Raw genomic sequence first — 19,297 nt, 5'->3', positions numbered from 1 at the left:
GAGGAATATAAAGACATATGCATAATAATGAAACACATTTATTAATATGTACTGTCCCCTGGAGTCACATGACAATGAAATGGATGACTGGTTTTCTTTTGCATGGATGCTGTGGGCCCGTGTGTAGCATGTGGAGGCGGCTGAACAGGTACGCGGATGAGTTCCCACCCAGAGGAGCTCAGATATTAGCCATATGAAGGTCTCCAAGGGGATTAATAAATTCCACATCGGAGGAGGAGCCACTGACTCTGGTCAGATGTACTCACTGGAGGTAAGTTGCTCTTGTCCTCCAAAGTTTAGAAAAAAAGAAGACATAGTTCATTCAAGCAGCAAGTCATTTAGTTTGAGATATTGAGGCATTGTACTACTACTATTGCTTGTACAGCTAGCAAAAACTAGAGGCTTATTTTGATTTACATGGTGCATTTTACCAGCTAGTATAGAGATTGATTGAGTATAGAAATTATATAGAAGTGAACATGTTTCTCCAACCCCTTAAAGGATAAGTCTAGTGATATTCTTAATTTTTGATATTCTCAGCAAATCCCATGATTTGACGGATGATTAGCATCGCATTTAGGTAAAAAGGAAAAAATTAAATTAAACATCTTTAGAAGGAAACAATCTTGGGCTCAATGGGCTGAGTCTGAGAATAATGCCATCCATTAAAAGTCTGGTGTGTAGGATTTAGCAACCCAGTCGCCCAACACACATTTCTTTTGTGTACTTCTTTATGTACATTTTACGTCTGTCTTTTGGTTTATATTCAATTTTATGTTGTGAAAAAGCTGCACTTAAAGTCTGGTTAGGTTTAGGCACAAAAAGCACTTGGTTAGGGTTAGGAAAAGTTTAAGTTTTTTCCTTTAAAAACCTGTTTTGGTCGCCACAAATATGGAGATGTGGCAACTTGTTGTCAGAAACAACAGTTTTTTTTCTTGTTACCACGAAAACATCCATTTTATTCTGGGTTGGAATACCCTCACCTCCCCCTTCCCTATGGTGGCCACTAAACGCGTGAAAAACATAAAAAGCCCTCTCTAATGCATGTGATTGGTTTTCCCATCCTGCACAACTGTAGATGGTGCTGCAACATGGCAGACTCTGTGAAGTAGGACCTGCTCCCTTCGTAATTATTAAAGACTCCTTCTAAGGTAACAAAAACATGACAGTTCCTAGTTCCCACTGCCATGGTTTTTGGGGAGCAGCTTTCTGAGAGGATTTTTTATAAGACAAACTCTCGTTCAGCCCCTGCTTGAAACCACAAATGGGCATTCTCCATCCTGATGTTGCATAACCTCCTTGCCATTGTGATGGAGTTGCTTCCGAGCCGTCTCTCTGGGGCTCCATCTGTAAGGCGCTTCACACTTCTGTTGTGAAGTCACAAGCAGCGGCAGCATGTTCAAACTGGGAGGATTTCTCCCCTTAACAAGTCTTTAGTCTAATCATCAAAAAAATAAACGCTAACTCTTTTGTTCTCTTCCAGTGAGGGAGAGCATCCTCTTGTGGTTAACATTACGTACCAAATCAATTATCTATGCTGCTGGTCGGAGGGTTCTTAAATGTGTTTTGCCTCTTTATTTGCTCGTGTTGTCTAATGGTTGTGTAGGAGGGGGCTTCAAACCCTGTCTGCTAATCCTCAGTTATTCTTCCTTTCTTCTTTTCAAAACTAGGATTTACAGACCATCTGGGACAGCAAAGAAGCTTCTAATAGGCGAAGTAAAGAGCGATTTCAGTGTTAAAAATGTTGTGAAAGTCATATAATTTCCCGCAAATATGTTAATATAAATGTTCAAAGGAAAACTGGCTGTTTGCTAGATTTTTTTGTGATGTTTGTTTGTTTTTTGTTTTTTTTAACTGTGCACTCAAAACGTGCAGTTCCTTTTTGAGATTCATGCTGTCACACTGGTGGAAATGATTGTTGTTTTTAACCAATGGAATATGTATGGCCTCACAATATTGTTCTCGTCATGAATATTACAGTGGAAAGTTGTGCATATGTGAGTAGCATCTTGATCCACTCTAAAGATTTGGGACAATAAGTATCCAAATGTTGATGTGTTTCCTTGGCTCCTCTATTGTCAGATCTCAAAACTGCCCTTGTGCAGGGAGACGATTTCTCATCAGGCACCAGCAGCCAGAGCACCAAGCTCATTCACGGAGGAGTCCGATATCTACAGAAAGCCATCATGAAATTGGATTACAAACAGGTAAATGCTTCATTTTTTCTCCGCAGCTGACACTTATCCGCAGAATTCCTGGTCCCTCTGGTCATATTGCTTTATTTACCCTCCCATGTTCATTTTTCATTCACAGGAAGCAGTGACGTGTTTGCCTTGAACGACTGCTTGCCTGGAATTTTCTGAAGTTGTTTTAAAGAAATCTTACAACTTGGCAGACCTCTGTTGTTATCACATTGTGGATTAATTCATAAAATGATCTCTCAGTAATAGGTGGAATGAAGCGTATGTGTCCTCCTTTTGTCTCTGAATTGTTTAAGATGAGTCACCTGGGTTCAAACTGAAATGTCACCATTTTCTGTTACATTTCCCAGTATATGAGAAATCTCATTATTCTCAGGTTGTGTTTTCTTTAGGTGGCTTATTTTTCTATCTGTATGAACATACGAGGGTCCTGGAGGTGAGCAGCAGAAGAGGCCAATTAGTGTGATTGCAGGAAACACAACTGCCTAGTCAGCAGCTCAACAGTAAAATGTAGACTGAACTACATGTCTTGGATGAAACAGAGGGCAAATTAAAGCAGCAGTTTATGGGCCTATGAAGACTTTTACCCCAAAACCTGAAACCTAATTCCGGTCTCAAAATCAGCTAATGACAAATAAAGGTGCAGGAAACATGATTTTGGGCCTTTATTAGAGAAATGAAAAGCTCTGATACAAGCAGGACAAGGTCAACTGTAAGGGGTCACTACTGTCATTCAAATGTGCACATAGATTTTTTAAATGTATTACTTTAAGAACCTAAATACAGGCTGAATTCATATTGTATTGACTTAAGATAACAGCGAAAACACTGTGTTGCTAAAAAAACACTTGAAAAAATCACCTGCACCACACTTCCAAATGGGATTTATTTCGCCTGGCAGCAGAATAAAATGTTGGCAATGTAAGTTTCTGCAAACCTATTATTCCGCATACGATGATCTGTATGTTCCATACCTACCATATCAACATTTCTATGATACATGTCATATCACTCTCAAATTACTTGTATATGACCTGAATTTCATTCTAGGTGGATGGTGGTGATGTGACAGTTATGCAAAAGACCAGTGTTTGAAATGCTGCTTCAACATTGGTAAGTGTAAAGTCATTGGATAATTTTCATTAGATGTCCCGGACGATTTCCAGACGTGTTTATGTTTGTTAAAAGAAAATCCTCATCAGAAAACCAATCATATCCTGTAAGTCGTGTATTATAAGACCCATATGTATGTTTGTTGCTAGGTGGCGACCTCTAGTTGCTATAGAAATTGTTACAGCCGCAAAGGAGGAAGTCAGGAGAATTAGTATAAGGAGTGAAAGGTCTGTACAGGGACGATGATCGGGGATAAACAAGCACTGGACCTTTATTCAGGAGACCGCTGTTTGTGTCCAGTATGAAACCAGAAGTCAAACGGTATTTTTTTTAAGTGACAAACATAAGTTTACATTACATACATAAGGTAACATAAGTAACATAGGTACAACTGTAAATTTGTAACAGAAATTACAGAAGTAATGTAGTGATTTTAACCCAAACCAAGTAGTTCTCTTGCCTCGACCTGAGCAAACCATAAGTAAAGCATTGTGCAACCTAAAATTTCAACATATCTTTGGTTTACAGAAATGCACACAATATTTATTTTGGTGATTGGGCTGGAATGATTGGTGTTTCCCTTTGTCTTCTGCCATTGTAAATTGATTATCTCTCATTTTTCAGACTATTGATTGGCCATACAATCATTTGTAGATGTCCCCCTGGACTCACAGTTTTCTGCAGTATTATGCAATGGAATGATTAATGGAAAATCAAGAAAGCAATCCTTCAGCGCTAAAAAATCATTAGTTCAGCCCTGATCAAAATATAATTTATCTCTTACAAATGGTCCATTTTGACTCTCTACTCCTCCAGTCACACTAGTGAAATGAGCCTAGTCCAGTTGGTTGACTATCACCCCCATTCATAACACCTCAGGTGTACAAGTAAAACCTCATTTCACCTGTTCTCTGATCATTTTTCACCTCATATACCTGAGAAAAAAGCAGTAAACCTTTCCCTTGTAAGAGGCATGGAGTTGGGAAGATGGAGAAGCTCAGGAGATGGTAGTAAACTTTACAGTCACCTTTGGGCTGAGAGGCCCGTTGAAGTGTGAGGCGAAGGGAAGAGTGGTCCACGGCATCTCAGCACCATCTCGCCTTTGCTCTCTCAGACTTGGGTGAACTCAGGGGCCTTGATTTGATTTGTGCAGACTTGAATCATAAGCTTTAATTGCACCTGACATTTAAAGCTTCTCTCTGGTATTTAAAGCAGTGTACAGGTGTGGCTCATTACTGAGAGGGGGATAGGAGATTTTCTGATTTCTCTCTCATTGCCGGGCCGTGGCAGCGTCTTAACTCATCACGCTGCCTGTCACCATCCCAGAACCCCCCTCCCCTGCTCGCGGGAAGCCATATCTGACCCGACGATCATCAGTCAAACCAGAGTTCAAGCCTTTCATAAAATAAAGTCCGTTTCAGTGCTGCAAAGACTGTCATGGAGAAGGAAGCTGCAGACAGGATCACAGGGAGAGAATAAAAGACGGTGACTCCGTGGTCACATGTGATCCACGGCGCATACGACCAACCCTGCAGACGTTGTATTTCTCCTGGTGTTGTAAGGTGGTGATTCTTGCAGTGTTTCATGCTTATGAAGGCGTTGATTATTGTGATGTGTGATATAGTGTGCTGTACACATTACTATGCACCAGTAACGTGTATGGATCACTTTTTGCAATGTTAAAAATTATAGCACTTATCACAGCTGGAGACGCTGGTTGCAGCAATCTGACTGCAAATTGTAGAAATCTCATTTTGGCCTGTTACGCATTTCCTGTGATTGCAAAACTTGTGTGAGCGTGACGAACACATCTTAAGTGATGCGACTTTTATAACTTTTTCACGTCAAGGACCCCTAAACTGACACAAATTGCCCTTTATGATTTGACAATAGATATTTGGTTTGTGGTGATATAAGATTTCTCAGATGGTCTCACCAAATATAACATGTAGGGAGCTGAGTGCACATTTTAAGTCCTATTTATTAACCAAAAATAAACATAAAGCCTTGTGAATTTTGGATAAATTAGGTGTAATTAAAACAAGAGCGGCACAGAGAAGGTGTCTAGATCACAGAGTGTGGAACCAGGAAGAGCAAAAACACAATTAAATCAGGCGTTTTAATTATTATTTGTCAGTAATATGAGATCATACCTTCTTAGTGAAATATCTTGTGTCTCACACAGCCGTGTAATTGCTGTCTATGCGAGCGTAAACAAATTAGAAAGAGCATTTTTTAAAACAGAAAATAGCCAGTAGGCATCGCGTTCCAACCAGTCCCAGGATCCATCTTTCTCGGGGCTATGTGTGCCTCGTGTTGGCATCAGAAAAACAAAGCATATGTTGATTGTTAGCCAGGGTGTACATAGCATGTCCTGTTCACTCAAGGTCTCCCTTGTAGCTGCAAACTCCCAACTTTATTTCTCTAGGCTATCTGTCAGACCTCATTTAGCATTTGAGGATACGTGGATTCCCATGTACTGCAAAAAGGCAACATACTTCTGAGGGAATACGGCCACTATCTGAGCAGTGATCTGTCAACCTTATTCATTTAGCAGAAGTAAGTAGGAGAGGGGGGTATTTACATGGGCTATTTATATTTGCTCAGTTTTATAAAAGCAGTTGTTTTTATTTTTGTGCTTCTAGAAAGCAGCACAATCTCTGCGGGAAAACACTATTTGCAGAGTTTTATATTATGAATAAAAGGTTAAATTATATTACAATTACAGCTGAAGGGAGACAAAGGAATAAGAATAATTAGAAAACACAAGAACGCTTACATGTATTTAATTCCTCCTCAAGCTGTCTTTTCCACCCTTTTTCTCCATACGCAACTGGGTACATTATGGCAGTGACATTTTCTGTCCTGACCTTCTTTACTGGGGATCGGGCTTTGACTGCTCGGGTTCATCTCCTCAGGATTTTTCAAGCCATCATGGTCAGATAGTTTCAACATGTAGACATGCTTTAGCCTTAGAAAACGCAGTCTTTGCAAAGATAAAATTCAGAAAGAAATGACAACCCACGATAGCCTCCAAATAACACAAATGTTCTTGTGAAGGGAGCTAATAAACTCACAGTTGTATTACACATGTTATCAAATACCGTATTTAAACTTTTTTTGTTTAAAGGATGTCTTGCCTCCTGTTGTGATTTGCATTGCATTAGACTCTGCCCTTCTTCTTTGTGTTATAGAGGAGTGGGATAATAACTTTATCTCCCACTGTACCTGTAACAATTTAATTGGACAAGTCAGCCCAGCCAAGCATCTCTGGCTCTATGACTGGGAGACATGAAATTCATTGTCATTATTGTCCCTGTCATTTTGCTGCATTTTGTCCAGCCACAGAGTTCCTCTCACTCCACTGAGTTTTGTACCTCCAGGAGGCTGGAACGAGTGGCGGTGTGCGCCGAGCGGAGCAGAGAAGGAGGTAGGGGCGGGATGGGAGGGAGGAGGGGGCTCGTGTTCCTCCAGGGAGCTTTGATGCTCATTTAGCTTTGCCTCTGTCATTCGGCCATTTTGGCTTTTAATTGCTGCTGATAATTATCATCATCATTATTGTTATCTTCATCAGCGTGTCAGGGTTGTTACAGCCGCACTACGCCGTTCATTCATAAATCCTGCTACCGCGATCTGACTAATCCTTGAATTCCTGACATTTAATGTAGTATTAATGCTCCTGTTCTTTGCCCGGTGCCAATCTGTGACAGGCTTACAACAGAGAGCTGTGAATCACTGGGTCAAAGGTCATGACGAGGCTCAGCAATCACCAAGGATCAGACACTGCCTACTGGTGCCGAGCCCTTCTCAAGCCTGGGCTGCTTGCGTGTGTGTGTCTGTGTGTGTGTTTGTGTGTGCGTGTGTCTGCTTGTGTATGCATGTGCACACACGCACACCACCGGTGGCATAAGTTTGCTAACCACATACTATAATGGTCACATTCACCCTACAGAGATGAAGAAGTAGATTCCATGGTCTTCCTAATACATCATGGCAGGGTGCATACTCTTGTATGTAATTCATTCTAAAATGTGGCCTTTAAATCTGTTGTTTTCTTGTTTTTTTACTTTTTGCTTCAATTTATTTATTTATTTCCCGTAGTGGGGGGAATGGCTTCCAGCATGCCGTAGCATTAAGCCGAGCCCACCAGCTAGCTAGCCTCAAGTCGCTCAAACGTAAAATAAATCAGGGCACAAAGGACCCCGCTCATTCCTGCAAAGTAGCAACATTTTCCCCGGCCAACAATGAGGACTTGAACTTCCTTGGCAATAACAAATAGAAAGAAAGTCACCCGAGACACCAACATTAAAAGTGATTAATCATCTCTATTCTCTCTTTACTTTTGAACCAAGGGATTGTCCGGCAATAAATCTTCAAAGATGTACATAAGAATCACTTCCTAATGAAACTGGGCTTTGTTCATTTGTCACCTTTTAGTCACCCTTTCATTTAAATTACAAAACTTCTGACCTTGTGACTCTGAATATAGATCTCTGGTATTTTAGAGCTGAAGAGGGATTAATCCATAAATCTTGATATTAGGTCTCCCCGTCATTAAGAGGATTCTGCCACAGGATCTTCGGCTGGAGAAGCAGATCAGCCACTGTCAAGAGCTGTTTACTGTCATATTGACAAGTTGAGAAATGTGATTATCAGGAAGGGATAGTGATTGTTTTCAGTGATCATACGATGAATTTAGACGGTTTAAAATGTAGGTTGTGTGTGTGGTTTTTATTTTGCTTTAACTTAGTAAAAAATTGTGTAAAAAAATGAGTGTTAAGGGGGAAGCAATAAACAATAATATATACTAACTGGGCATGCTCTAAAGGCAGTATTAACACACTATCACGTGTTACACAGAAGGGCAAAAAAAATAAAAAACACACTGTCAAAAAACAGGTTCGTCAGCTCCTACCTCTGCACTCTGGGTAAATTTTAAAGCTTTGATGCGTCTGCTCCTTATCCCCGCATTCCCTGCCTTTTTCCAGAGAAGCAGCTCCCCATCCCAGCGCAGGAGAAGGGCGGGGAGGGGCGGTCGGGGGGCCCACACTCAGGCCAAAGGGCCACTGTGGCTTTAAGTGTGCTCCTTGTGTGGCCAGAGCAGCCATCGCGCTGATGCAAAGTGACAGGGACAGATGTGACATATCGGTTCCGACACACTTCCATACCACCAGTCACAGGCTCGGGGTGACTCACATCCCCCTGCTCTGGTCCTGTCCCCCCGCTGCAGGACAACACAACGATGCTCGAATGAACCTCGCCATCGCCCTCACTGCTGCCAGGTATGGGGCTGCCATAGCCAATTACACTGAAGTGGTGCACCTACTGAAGAGGGCAGACCCTCAGACGGGGAAGGAGAGGGTCTGCGGAGCGCACTGCAGGGATGTGATCACAGGTAAATCCAACAAAAGCCGCTTCCTTCCTTCCTGCCTCACTCTGTTCCCACTCTCTCTAGCTCTCACAACAGGGGCCCTCCCAGCACTTCTTACTCAGTGCTAGTTTGCACATAGTCATTGCACATCTAATGCAGGGGCTTTTAATATTTTATAAGCGTTTTATGGTGTAGAGGGGCTGCTTCAGATCTTGTAGGGAGGAACATAAGACGGAATTAGCGTACTCCAAATGGCCTTACTTACCTTTTAAATGTCATGCATAGGGCCGGCTTTGGAAGAATAAAGCAGTTAAGGGTAAAAGATGGTATTCTGAAACATTTCATGAATAACCAAGATTTGAGGATCTCAACATATGACCACCCCCTGATGTTTTAAAAGATGGAAGTGTGCTCTCGGAGGAGATGTCTCACTTTAATAATGTGAGAGGAGGGCCTCTCATAGGGAGGGCTTAGACTGAAAGGATAATAGAAACAGTTTTGTCATCTGTGCTTTTTTTGCTTTGTCTTTTTTCTCATTCCTTGCAAAAACACACATTTTCGGGGGCTTTCGAGCCTCCTCATTCCACCCCTTCCTCTTCCCCTCTCTTAGCAGTGGCGGCATCACATGTCAAATTAAAAAATCCGTCATTCATCTCGTTGTCAAAACAGATCATTTGCCATCTTCGTGGTATCTTTTGATATGCGTCCCATTATATACTGTAGCTCGTCAAAATCAAGCATCACATTAACAAACATTTCCCCTTCCACGATTTCAAAAGGCTCCCTCAGTCACTGCCACTGAGCTACTCTGTGACACAAAGAGGCAAGAGGGAAATTAGGTATGTCTGTTTCCTATTAATTACAATCCTGGGAAGTCTCCCATGGACACACTCGAGCCACTCTATTACGGAGAGAGGGGGGCGTTCGCTGATAAATTAATAATCCGGCTTGTCACCAGCCACAGATGAATAGCCCCTGGTGATTGATGCTGTTTTCTTTCATAGGGCAGGAATTTGATGTCAGAGCCAAATGTGTTATCAATGCCACGGGACCTTTTACAGACGCGCTGCGGAAAATGGATGATCAGAAGAACCCCGACATCTGTCAGCCCAGTGCTGGGGTGCACATCGTCATCCCGGGCTATTACAGGTAACTAACGGTGGGCCCCTATGTCTCTGTCACTGTCCCCCTGTATCACCTGCTCCTTAGCGCTGCCGTCTCATCAGTTCATTAGCTAGTGGAGACTCCTGAGCCTCTGGCCACAACAACCAGGCACTGTCTGCCAGCTCTGTTGGTATTGGTCACTCAGGAAGAGTATCATGCCGACAAGAAGTTATTTTCTTAACTCTTAACGGAAGATTTACATCTCCTGCATCTCCTGAGTGTAATTTAGTGGTCCAGCTGGATCAAACATCATTCCCTCTTGTGGAGGTTGCAACTCCGCTTTGATTGGATTTCTCTCCGCCTCAGCCGGCGCTGGGATTTCTGCTTTTCTTGTTGATGCATGTTATTTGTGTTTGCAAGGGAGGAAGGCTACTCCTGTGACCCAGCCTTCCCCCTCAGCTATGCCTGTGTTAAATTGAGTCAGTGCCACGTGCATGTGTTTTAAACAGGACAATATGTGCACCCTGGGTTGAGGCTCGAGGAGCAGCGGCTGGAATTGAAACCAGCTGAATTAATCTCCTGGAAACAGCGCTGACAGGAGCCTGATTATGGGGTGTCCCTTCAACCGGCCCAGCCCCGCTCGTGCCCTCCCCTCCCCAGCAGACCAAAGGTTAATGCAGTCTTCTTGTTTGTTCCCCTCCCTACCCGTGCTCCCTCTCATGCACATAACATGAACACACCTCCAGTGCCGACAAACATGGAGCTCCTGGATCCTGTCACGTCATCTTCTCACTGGAAATCACACCCACGCGTCATTGTGGAGGAGGACATCAACTTTCATCCTGACTGAAGTCAACCAGTAACACAGCCAGGTCACTGAACTTCAGCCCAATCCCAGAATAAAATGTTGATATTTCTGCAAACCACAGATGTGTTAGAATGTGTACATTTTGTACTTATCATATCAACATCTCTACAAAACTTTCATGTTAGGAGCTGGGGGGGTGGAATCCCTACAGCTACGCCAGGTGGCTGCTACGCGAGAGACCACTATTCAAAGCAACGTTTCAACTTTTGTACACATGAAACCACCGGATAATTTAAAGGAGACATTAGGACATTTATCAGCTGTGTTTGTGGGAACAGAACTGTATCTTTTTGACCAGAAGGCTAGAAATCCCCCAGCTGTGTTTGGGCAATGAAACTGGATATTATTGGCGAGAGGTCAGAGCATTGTTTTTGCTGTGATTGTAGCAACAAAACTCGATATTTTGGATGAGAAATCAGGTAATTTTCTATCAGTGTTTTTTGCAAACCTTCACAGAATCTCAAAATTACACAGAATTGGAAATCATCAAGTTTCTCCTATGACTGTGTGGCCTCAGTCAGTCTTACAGTACAGTGTTTTTATACGCAGGGAACGGTTGTGATGCGAAAGTATAACTAGCACAACAATGTCAACATAACATTTCAAAAAAGAGTCATCACTGTGCACTTACACTTGCGGCACTATAGCCTGGACGTTTGAATCAGGCCTAATTCATAACAGCCATTTATGATAATAAATACACGTCCAACAATCTCAACAAACCCCCCCCAACACCACCACCACCCACCACCCACCCACCCTCTCTGATTTACAAATAGCTGATAGAGCAAGCAGCTGACAGAAATAAATGAGCTAATCTGATGGCTGTGTAGGACTTCCACCAGATATTAATTCATCAGGAGGCCACAGAGTGCAGACAGATACAAATTCCTGCTTTAATTATGTATGGGAGCTGTGCTAGAAACAGGAGACACCTCTACTACCAGGACTATTCCTCAGAGCAACTTTATGAACCCCTTTGATTCCATCGTTATTTTGTTTTCCTTTAGATATAATACATGTCCCTCTTGTTTTCCCCAAACACTCAGCAAAATAGATTTTTCCCCCTTTATAGCAATGCTTTCACATGAGACATTTGATAATGAACAAGTGGAAAAATAACCTTTGCCACATTAAATTATATTGTTTTCGATTTGCAATTTTTATGAGGCCTTCCTGGAGCCTGTTTGATGTATTTTTCTCCCACTCGGAGCCTCAAATGGCCCTTGCCGACTGGCAGGCTTATCAAAACCCATGGAGGCTTTATTGAATGAGTGACCAGTGGGTATCTAAACAGAATGCAGGGCTATTGATTTTGGAGAAGTGGTCTAATTGTTTCTAGTAGACAAGGGCTTGTCCCGATTATTTGATTGATTAGCTTGATACTGGTCTGCCTCCTCATCCTCCTCCCCTGGCCAGTTAATAGCACTGTAATCCCAATACACTGCTGTATTTCTAATCCATCATCATTATCATGGCTGTACTCAGCACAAGATTAGTCCATGAGGGTTCTTTTTTTTTTTTTTGCATTCCTCAATATTAGCTGTGCCTTCTAATGCTAAAGGGAAAAAAACGGAGAAAAAGTCGAATGATACAATCCATTTGATTTCCTGTGAGGTGCAGAGGAGAGACTATGGGACGGTTATAGACAGACTGACACACACACAAAAAGAAAGATGGATAGATAGTTAAAGATCAGTGGTATGAAGTAACTAGCTGCTCATACAATTTTAGCTACAGTTCAGACAGAAATGTGCTTTTTGGTCCTCTACATTTATCCATTAATTTATATTATTATTTAATTACTGATTACTTTACAGATTTAACTTAGAAATAAAATCCAGTTCACTGTGATTGAATAAACTGGTGGGGAAAAAAACTGTCTCATTGGGAATCTTGTCATATTTCGGATGTCTATGACTTGTTTGTGACTTCACCAGAGACATTTCCCACTAAACTTCTAAGATGCCAGGCTGACAGGGAGGAACACCAGGTCAGTTATCACAGGCCCAGGGTAATGGGAGGGCCAAGAAAGGGTCTTTAACCCTTAAGTAAGCCAGCTGGGACAACCTTTGGAGATCTTGTCCTTGGCATGAATAGGACTGTCAGCGGCCCTGCTCAAAAGGTCTATTAAATACCTGATTATTTTTTTGATTGTTTTTTTAAACCATCTCAACAACTGGGTTGGATTTCCATCAAATATGGTTACAGACGTTTGTTTTCCAGACAATGTATCCTCTGTTGATCCCTGGACTTTACCCCAGCACCACCATAAGGTTGGCATTTGTTGTTTTCAACGAAATGTCTTCATAACTATTGAATCAACCATGAAATTTGCCACATTACTGTCCCTCTCAGGATGATGAGATGGTGAACTTTTATCTAGTGCCACCAGAAGGACAAATATATCCACAATTAACTTGTTAGCATTGTCATTTTGAGCATTAGCATTTAGCTCATGGCACTGCTATGCCAACGTACAACCTCAAAGAGCTGATGGAAAAGAAGATTTTTTCATCTGTTCTTCTTCACTCTCTCAATATTCATCAACAACAAGGATTTATCTTTTGACCCTTCTGGAGTAGGCAGAACACAGAGTTTTGGAACAAGTGTACTTAATTACCCACAATACAACCCTAACTAGGCATAAATCAACTCAAACGTTCTCATTCCCAGGTTGTCAAATACCTTATACTTAAGTCATGCCACTCTGCATCTCATACAGTTACCACCTACTTTAACTCTGCTCGCTGAGCAATATTAGATACTCAGAGCAAGTCAAGTGATGTAGTGTAACGACAGTCAGCAGTTGACAGTCCATGGATGTAAAACCAAAAGCCAGCATTGACTTATTTTATCTTATGTGCATAGGTTAACTTACATAACGTACATAAAATATGTTACGTACAAAGCGTAACATGACATACAACATTTATTACACATCACGTATGTAATGTAACTTATCTGGACCCAAGCCATAATCTTTTCCTAAACCTAACCAAGCAGTTTCAATACCTAAATCAAACCAAATGATGACTGATTTACACCGTTAACCATGTGTTCTGGCGCTGTCATACTGATGCTAGAAGTTGCCTTGTGCAAGACATAAATATTGATATTTGATGATCTGGGTAATTAGAACAGATTGATCAACCATCACAGCAGTTAAATTATATTTACTTATCAATGCATTGATAACAATGTATCTAAGAAATATATAATGATATACAGCATTTTTTTAAATGTGTGAATTTAAGTATTTTGCCAATGTACTATTAATTAAGTCGAATTTTGTATGCAGGATGTTCATTCAGAGTATTTTTTACATAGTTTGTACTAGTATTATTAGTCAAGTAAAGGATCCAAGGGCTTCTTCCATCACTGTAAGAGATAGAGAATAAGACAGAGAAAGGGTTGTTGGGAATGTGTCACAGTGGTTCTCCAGTTGAAGCCTCAGACTACATCTGGCTTTAGGCAGTGTGGCCATGGACGGCAGGGTGACATGTGGCGTATGTCTGGGCGAGACCCTGGTAAAAGTCCTGTAGTCACAAAATGAGCAGCGAGAGCCTGAAGCCTGAGAAAAAAGAAGAAAGGAAGGGGACGGAGGAGAGCACGGGGGATATAAGTGTGAAGTGATGGAGCGAAAAGCTGTGACTGGCTGAGTCCACACGGTCTCCGTCCTTGCCTGTGGTTGTGCCCGGACCGGGGTCTTCACTCAATTGTCTTAGAAGGTGGAAGGAAAGGGTGGGGGAATGTGAAGAAGGGTCATACCAGAGGGGTTTGTCACATTGTGTGGAGGTGACACCTCAGAAGACCTGCTGGCCCCCACAGTGGACAGTCTCCCCCCAGTCCTCCCCTTGAGGAGGAAGGGTCTCCATGGCTTCTAACAGTCACACCAGAGTCTCTGCATGTCTAGCAGCAGATCTCTACGCCACTGTACTCAGTTTGACTCCAGTGGACTCTCCACTGACTGCACTGGCATGTTTAAAGACTCTCTTTGTTCAGCTCCTGCAGTCTGAAGTGGACTCTCTTTTCTGTTTTTGTGGTGAAATCTTTCCACACCACACAACAGTTCCCATTCCCCAACCATGAGTCAGCCGAACAAAGGAGGCATCAGTGTCGCTCACTCTGCCTCTGGAATTAAAGGATGAAAAACCTTCTTTTCACTCAACATTTCCAGCCCAGTCTTTCAGCCCTCACTTCCAAAGGAGCCCTTTCTCTTTATTCACAGTGATTATTTACTTTCAGGTTGTACAGGATGTGTTTTATTGTCGGAGCTGTACACTGCTGTGACTTGTGTGTTCAGGAGAAGTGTTAGTTGAACCTTTTCACCCATCAGAATAATCAATTGGACTGTTGAATCCATTGTACCAGGTCTTCCAAGGTTAATGCAACTCAAGAGACATTGTTTATCATGCATAACTTTCATTTTGAACAACTATAAATGGGTATTGTCTTCATCTGCATGCTTTTTATTGCCCATGTGAGGCCCTTCTGCTCCACAGCTACTCTGCTGTCATGAATGTTTAAAAAATGCCCTTTGATAACGAGTTTGTCATTGTTTTATTCAGAAATATCAACCGGCCCATTATAGTGGCAGGTATTTTTTCAATCGATACACAATAGCGCATTAATATTTAATTCTTTATATGTCACAACGCTACGAGAAAAAGTGGATTGTTGAGGAGCGGCAGCTGGAGCTCGTTTATTTTCCTGCCGTAGCGGTGAAATAGAGAGAAGACACAACTCACTTCAGGGGTGTGCTTGTGCGCACGCACGCACACACACACACACACACACACACACACAAGTCCAATATATCTGCAGGATATGTGTGTGTTATAATACCGTAGGTGTCTGCGTGTTTATGTATGCCTTTTCCTGCTGTCTTTTGTAAGACATGAGAGGAGATGTCCTCAGCACCCGGGAGTGTATTTTGTCCCCTGGCCATAAAGCCTAACTCCAAGGACACTGTCAGTCTGCAGGAACAACAACATTGACATTAGTGACAGTGACTTGATGACCATTTCGTGTCATGATCAAAAATAACTACTTTTGTTTTAAATCTGGTAACAGTAATAAAAGAGAGCAATTTCAGTGTGACTGCTGTGAATCCTGACCACTAAAGCACACCCAGTATTGGCAGAGAAAGGTACAATATTTCTACCTCTTTCACCGTGACACTGCGAGCGGAGCGTCTTGGTCAACTTCCATTTAAACAATATTGGCTGACTCTTCCTCCCACCTCTTGACCGGAACAGATAATCCATGTTAAATGGCATGGTATTAAATTGTTGCCCATATTTAAACAGTTACAGTTTCACTTAGTCAGATCTTCTGTTTCTGTTGGCACCAGCTGTGTCCTATGGTTTAGTTTTGAACAAACTAGTGTCAGGGGAACCTGGGCAGAACCAGGGAAAAAGGATTTGCTTACCCACAAGCATAGCTTATACAGCAGCACTCCCAATCAAGTTCTAATATTTCTTTGTGTGTGCGAAGCCAGTTAGGGATCCTTCTCTATAGCAGCAATTGTTCTGCAGAAAAGAGGGGAATAATGTAAAAAAAAAAAAAATGTCACCGCATGCAAAACGTAAACCTGCTGAAAGCAGACTCATTGTTTCAGCTAACTTCCTGTCCGTTTTGCAGTTAGCAATCATCTCGCTCTGCTCTACATCACTACATGAACACTCTGGTAATCACCAGATATAGCAGCAAACAGGAGGAACCTGCTCTCTGTGTGTTCACAAGCAGACAGGACCGCCTCCTCATTGAGTTTTCTGTTGCCATTGGCTAAAGTCAGCAGGGACACCAGGACACTATTGGGCACTTATTTTAATGTAAAAATCACTTACAGCAGCTTTATGAAGGATGCAGCCAAATCTGAAATCAGAAAATCTCCTGGAACTGACCCAAAGACATGGTATTGAGATGAAGTATTTCCCTAAAATTGTTTCTATTTTATATACAGAACAATACTATGTAAACAAAGGCACACAGCAATGCAGTGAAAATTATTGATCTAACCAAATACATGTAACAATTTGGATACCTGCATATCTTTCAACACATGCAGTGATTTCAATCATAGCTGGAATGATTTTCATGAAATGTTTAGTTGTTTTTGGAGCTCCATTGCACAGAGGAATAAGATATCAGGCTTTGGTTGCACACACAGTACTTGTTATTGGGATCATTTAATTGTTGATTATGTTATTTTCAGGGCAGTTGTTGACAAGGAAATTGAACAAAACTGGCAGCCTTATCCATTCAGCTCAGCATTCCAAGGGGATATGAGAAAGTAGATAAACCGCAGAGCAGCTGCTTCAACAACTTCAGGAAACTTTCTAAAGGGAGAGTTTGATGTGACAATGGGAAGGTGTTTGTCCCATAACAAAGCTAAAATAAGATTCAAAGATTCCTAAGACATCAAAATGTTTGGCAGGTTTTTTTGAGTTGGTCCGCAAACACAGCCGACAAGATGTTTGTAGGTGTTGGACTACGTGAAAAAGCCACCAGTGAGTGTGTGAGAAGGGAACACATGGACTCAAGTATTAACAGAGCCGGCTGTCATCCTGCACAGTGTCTCTGTCCTCCTGACGATACACATATCATCAGGACAGTCCTTGCCATGTTACACTTCAAATGAACTGTACAATGACCTGCAAATGACAAGCACAGAGAGTTGCAGCCCCCTGCGACTTTGGTGTGAATGAGTTTTAACCCTTCGTCGGCAAGAAAGAGGGGAAGAAAGCATAATCTATGATCCCAATGTTTCTGGAATGTTTAAAAAGGTCAATATGCTGATATTTTTGACAGCGCTTGACCTTTTGTGAAAAAAGTAACAAAACCATTGGAATTGAAATAACTTCTTTGTTTAGTTCTGGCACATAATGTATCACAGTCAAAGCATGCTGTCTCCCCGCAGCATCTGCCCATGAGTGACTTGACTGTTAATCCGTCGTATTGATCTAATATCAAAAGGTGCTATTTAAATGCAGCATAACTCCCTTGGAGCCATGATCTGTCAGTAGGCTCTGTTTGGAGTCTGGCTGAATAACTAATGCCTGTTTTGTCTGTCACTGTGTCCAGGTGGCCCAACATCTGGCCCCCTACCTAAAGAGGCAGGGCCCTACGAAGTGGTCAGGACGGCTCACATATCCATGGACAAGTAAGTCAGCTCATTTATGCTGCGGCTTTCTGGGACACGACGTGCTTCGCGGTAAAAAACAAACGGGCATGAGATGAGTAAAACTTGATTGTAGAAAAAAAAATAAAAATCAAAAGCGAGAAAGTTCTCCACTTCAGAGGTCACACCTCAACGGTGCAGGTTCCTTTTGAGTTTTGAGGCTTGAGTTTAGCTTGACAGTCAACAAACCCTCATCAGAAGACCTCAGACACTTTTACCGCTCCAATGTAGGTGTTAGCATTGCACCCTGTTATCTACTTAGTTACTTTTTAAATCATCAAGAGTACCATAAGGCTATCTGATCGTAAATGGGCCAATTAAATCATGACAAAAAAAACAAAACTGCAGGCACAGGTCTGGAGACCTTCCTGTCCTCGCATTTGAAGAAAATCAAGTAAGTAGTTTGGTTTGACAGTATGGAGCAGTGCACCAGAGAGCCAGTGAGTGAGCTGGCAGCTGGTCAGGTTTCAGGTGGGGTTCAACAGTTCAAAAAAGGCTCTACCCCTCTGAAGAGACACATCACACACATGCAACCTTGAGCCAAAAGCCTTGACTGTTCTTGAAACTTCAGGTTATTAGAAGCTCTGAGTTACAGGTCGTTAAGTTCCCTTCAAACTGGGCTTATGCTGTAAAAGAGTATGTACAGTATGTAGCACCATTGTGGCAGACACTGCTGGGCTTCCTGAACATGCAGGCAGCAGAGGAGGCTCTTCCTTGTATTGTGAAGCTCGTAGTAAAGCATGGGAACTAAAGTGCGTAAGAAGACTCAGGTTTCATATTCAAAACTGACGTGTTCATTATTGTAGACGCGCTGCCCAAAAAACCTATACTCAATGAAGAAAAACATGTCTATTGAATCTGCCTTCTGTTTATCTCGCCACACTGATTGAGCTTACAAATGTGTTCACAATGTGTGTGTTACTGTGTTAAATGAAGCCTGACACCAGCTTGTGCATTACTGTCTATTTAGAATGGATGTTTTTGACAGCACCATTCACACTGGCAGTAATCCCAGTACACCTCTCCCCAACCAGCTACTCCAATTCCACCGCTGCTATTCCCGCACATGCATTAGACTGACCTCACATTAACCCAGATACATTTGATCTTTAAGAGCCATAAATTGGCTTTTGTCATTACCATAGGTTAATTACTGAGATTTGCTCTGTACCGTTGCTACACTGAGATTGCAATAATAGGCAGCACACAAAAGCCATTCACAGCGCCTGCGTGAGCACTAAATAGGCATTGTTGTGATTGTTCTATTCCTGTCAGGAGTTTTGTTTGTATTGGTCTATTATTAGCGCTCTACCTAGTTGTACTTTTGATACAGTTTGATTCTGCTGAGCTTAGTTGAAACCTTGCCCTTCCTGTCATTCTCTCCTTAATAAGTCATCTGACGTGCAGCCCAGACGTGGATCTGATTGCTGCTCTTGCATTCCTTGCAGCACCTT

General features: G+C 42.1%; 1 long non-coding RNA gene across 2 annotated transcripts in view; it reads left to right on the top strand.

The window, feature by feature from the left end:
* LOC115587492 (uncharacterized) overlaps positions 1 to 2,619 on the top strand; it is a 109,981-nt gene extending 107,362 nt beyond the window's left edge. For both annotated transcript variants that reach the window (XR_003985063.1, XR_003985062.1), the window contains 3 exons: positions 128 to 271; positions 2,083 to 2,207; positions 2,314 to 2,619. This is a non-coding gene — a long non-coding RNA (uncharacterized LOC115587492). The remainder of the gene's footprint in view (positions 1 to 127; positions 272 to 2,082; positions 2,208 to 2,313) is intronic.
* The last annotated feature ends 16,678 nt before the right edge of the window (positions 2,620 to 19,297 follow it).

Source organism: Sparus aurata, chromosome 9 (genome assembly GCF_900880675.1).
Source record: "Sparus aurata chromosome 9, fSpaAur1.1, whole genome shotgun sequence".
In the NCBI taxonomy this organism is placed as follows: domain Eukaryota; kingdom Metazoa; phylum Chordata; class Actinopteri; order Spariformes; family Sparidae; genus Sparus; species Sparus aurata.
The sequence above is the reverse complement of the archived record's forward strand: the minus strand, read 5'-3'. Positions and strand labels throughout refer to the sequence as shown.